Here is a 4,334-nt window from a genome sequence, read left to right on the forward strand (position 1 = left end):
TGGAGATGAAAGTAGAGAATGGGAAGCGTCTATTTTGAGATTTCCCATGCTCAATGTCCCAGACCATTCTGAAAAGGACCATGCTTGGAATCCAATCTTTCCATTTACTCTATGGAATGTACATTTTTGTACATTACACTCATTGATGCGCATTTTTAATAGGCTATTGAAGCTTCACATTGACTATGCTTTCACGATGAAACCATTAGAAAAGTCCCAGGAAGCGATCAAAAGAGTGGAGGCACTCTTGAATTCCAATGGTTGTCACGGTGAAAATGTGTCTATTATTGCTGCAAAGAACACAGAGGAGGCCCATGAAATTGCTCAACAAGTATCAATGAGTGGAAAAAAATCCAGAAACTTTTTGAAGAAAGTTTCCCAAGGAAATCCAGGTCAATATGCTGCTCAAAACAGCTCCAACTAGTAGGCAGGTAACCTTTGGGAGCTTTGGAAGGAGCTATGCAAAGCTGCTACTAACAATGATTCAAATAGCAAGCTTGCAAACAAGAACAAGCAAGTTTGGGAACATTTTGATAAAATGGTCAAGATTATGGGTCTTAACAACACAATAGAAGAACAACGCTAATCATTTCAAGAAGCCTTGGTGGATTTTACCAAGGTCTTCACCCTTTCTTGGGGTGAAAATAACATCACGCATTACATGGTAAGCCATGTTACGTCGTGAACTTATTACAAGGGATTGTTTTCATTGAATAATGTGGATCGTTTAATATTTTGTTTGTGCATGGTGCATTTTTTATGCACAAATATGGATTGCTTGAAATTTTTAGCACTCAAGACATGGAGAAGTCCCATCATCAAGCAAGGGGGGTGTCCTTCAAAAATACTCGAGATGGTGGTAGAATGGTGCAATCCAATTATTTGGAGGAGATGTTCAAGTGGTTCTTTCGTACAGAATTTGCTCGTAATCTCACAATGGAGCGTGCGTGACAATCCAAGAATGCTATTGAAGTGTGGAAATGGAGTCGTCAAGAGCATAGCAACAAGTGGCAAATGTTGCAAGGCCCCGCCAAGCATGCTACATGGCGCCAATGCAGAGTGCGCGACAAGGGTCAAAGTGGATTTTGTGTAAGTGACTACATGCGAACGCAAGGTCCAACTCTTAACGACATGTTCAATTAAAAAATAATAGTTTTTTTCCAAAATTAGTGTGAAGAGAGCCCTTTTTAAATGGGCCCTTATAAATATTGCATGCTCTCATAAACCACTCATTTCTCAAGCACAACTAAGCTCTTACCATACCAAATGGCGTGCACCAAAAAAACCACAAAAGAGCATCCGCGTGCCAACAAAAATACCCTCCAAGGATGTGAGAAGCCGGCATTGCTTAAAGGCACAAGAAAACGTCCACGAACACCTCTCTGTTCTAGGCACTCTTCTAGCAGTGGGCATGGTAGTAGGGCACAAAAGTCATCGAGGGCTAAAACTTCTTTACGTCCACAAGAAGAAACACCTAGACAAAGAATGAAGCAACGTGCCCAGTGCTGGAGAGAAGAAGAGGCCCAGTGTCCGATAGGGAGGAGCCACCGTGCCACAAATCACAAGCAGGACCATCCAGGACTCGGGTGATCCATACAGACACTGAATCAGAGACAAAGCCACCATGGTAGCGAGCTGATATACCTCGCACACATCGGGTGCTCATTGGGGGGAAGACACTACCTCGAGGCCAGGGAGCTCTCCCCACACCACAAGATCAGGATCCAAGGGAAGAGGGTGAATCAGGAGAGGCTGTAGATCCAACCCCTAAGCATGTAAACAGGTGCAAGTCAAAGTTTTTCAAGAAGCCTAAATGCCGCCAGTCAACAAATGTGCAAGTGCCCCCAAGACAACCTCAGCGGCGTCAGAAAATAGCAAGGCATTTGTAGAAATCCGACACTACCAAAAGACTACAAAGCTTTTAATTAGACGCGCCCCCTTTGCTCGCATAGTGAAGGAGGTGCTTCAAAGATATGGAAATCAGTATAGAATGCAAGCAATAGCTCTAGAGGCTATTCAAGAAGTTGTAGAGGCGCACATCATTTCGGTGTTGGAAGATACCAACCTATGAGCCATTCATTCAAAGTGAGTGACAATACATCCAAAAGGAATGCAGCTCGCATGATTGCGACGGGGCTACAATTAGCCACAGTTACCCCTCTTTTTGTATTGCACACCCTTATCTTTGTAATGAGATGACTGTGCAATGACAAAATGATTAACAGTTGTGTCTATTGTGTCTATTATCCATGTGTTTTGAGTTTATTGCTTCTTAACATGAAGAGTTAAATATAATCAAATATTAACTTTTTGGGTATCCTATGGGGCAGACAAGCCTAGAAAGTGCAAAACAAATGGTGGCCATAAGGGCACGCAAATGGCCCATCCATCACTTTTGGATTACCTATTTGCGTGCCCTTGTGGCTACCATTTTTTTGCACTTTATAGCTATGTTTACTCCATATGATACCAACAAAGTTAACATAAAGTGAAACCAAGTGTTTATGCAACATTAAACTAGATTTTTTACCTGTTCAATGTAATTGGGCCTTTTGGTGCAGGGAACTATTAGGTAGAGCTGAAGGAGGTGATAGTGTGCTTGAAAACTTAAATTTTGAGTTGATCTCACCTTTTCTAGTGTCCTTGAGTGCAAACATAGGTTCCATATGAAAAAAAAGGGTGGCCACAAGGGCGCGCAAATTGGCCATCCATCAGTTTTGGATGACCAATTTGCGCGCCCTTGTGGCCACCATTTTTTTTGCACTGTCTAGCTTTGTTTACCCCATAGGATACCAACAAAGTTAACATATAGTGAAACCAAGTGTTTATGCAACATTAGACTAGATTTTTCAATTGTCCAATGTAACTGGGTCTTTTGGTGCAGTGAACTATAAGGTAGAGCTGAAGGAGGTGATAGTGTGCTTGAAAACTTAAATTCTGAGTTGATCTCACCTTTTCTAGTGTCCTTGAGTGCAAACATAGGTTATGAAAAAAAAAGGGTGGCCACAAGGGTGCGCAAATTGGCCATCCAAAACTAATGGATGGGCCATTTGCGCGTCCTTGTGGCCACCCTTTTTTTGCACTTGGTAGGCTTCTCTGTCCCCCAGGATACTTAAAAAACATAGATTAAGTGAAAGCACTTGTTTTTGCAGCATTACTATAGAGATACCAGTTCTTTTCACTCAGATGTGTTTTATACTTTCCCCAGAATTAACGTAAGTTGAAAGGAGTATCACGTGCATCCAACTTCCAATGTGTTGTTACTCCAAGAAAAAAGACACGGCTTATTGAAGCATATCACAAATTACAATAATTTTCAAGATTGACAAATCACATTTAGAAGAATGTACAAGATAGAGAGACAATCGAAATATTTTTTATTACTTCCAAAAAGTTGATTTTACATCATACATATGAGGAGTCCATAATTTTCTTGACCATTTTCTGGCTCATCTCTTGCACGTAAGGCAACTCCCCAGTCAAGAGGGACTGAACTATGGCCTTTGGGTCAGTTGAGCCAATGGAAGCATGTATGCCTATCTGGGCAAGGACTTTACCATGAAAGCTAGTGCCAAATGTTGTGCATACAAGGGATCTACACACTAGGGACACAAGATACGCAGTTTGAGCAATCGTGCTCAAACACAAAACCTTACTCAAAGCTTTCAACAACCACTCCATAAAATGGCCTTGGGGAGTAAATTCATTACGGACAATGGAAACATCGCCAGGGGGGAGTTGTCCTAGGTAATGCACAAGGGAAGACCGAGGTCCAAAGCCCGTTTGCCTGCCACCCATTCTTGTTGCAAAATCATTGTTGACAGGTCAACCTTTCAACAACGCTTCCACAAAGATACCATGAAGATTCCTCAAAGATTCTCTAAAGATTCCAAATAAAGATGTTGATGAAGTGATGAAGACGAAGATGGATGCTGTAATGTAAAGATACAAGCTCATGGACATCATCAAATATCCCGTTATTATCATTTTGAGCCATTACAGCCACTTTTGTAATGTTTACATGAACTTCATATTTTAAGTTGGCAATTGTATTTTGGCCACAGATGCTTGTTGGATGAGCGAAGCCAGCTCACAGTGTTGTAATTAAGCTCTATAGAAGCCTGGGACAAATCAGGTCATTTTGGTCGGACATTAGGTTTTCTAAGGCTTAGTATATAAGCCAAAACCTAAAGCTTTGTAAGCAGACTTCTAATAATCTGATCTTCTGTGTCGTTGGGAGACTCCGAGAGAGTGAGAGTGTGTGTGTGTGTGCTACAGGAGCTACGGTGGTCAGAATTTCAAATGGAGAGCAGCAATGTGTTGCCCACAAGGAG

The 4,334-nt window shown here is 41.6% G+C and overlaps 1 pseudogene; it reads left to right on the forward strand.

The window, feature by feature from the left end:
• Positions 1-801: 801 nt before the first annotated feature.
• Positions 802-2,089, forward strand: LOC147451645 (uncharacterized; annotated as a pseudogene).
• The last annotated feature ends 2,245 nt before the right edge of the window (positions 2,090-4,334 follow it).

The sequence above is a fragment of the Adiantum capillus-veneris genome, chromosome 8 (assembly GCF_014529385.1).
Source record: "Adiantum capillus-veneris isolate H3 chromosome 8, ASM1452938v2, whole genome shotgun sequence".
NCBI classification, from domain to species: Eukaryota; Viridiplantae; Streptophyta; class Polypodiopsida; order Polypodiales; family Pteridaceae; genus Adiantum; species Adiantum capillus-veneris.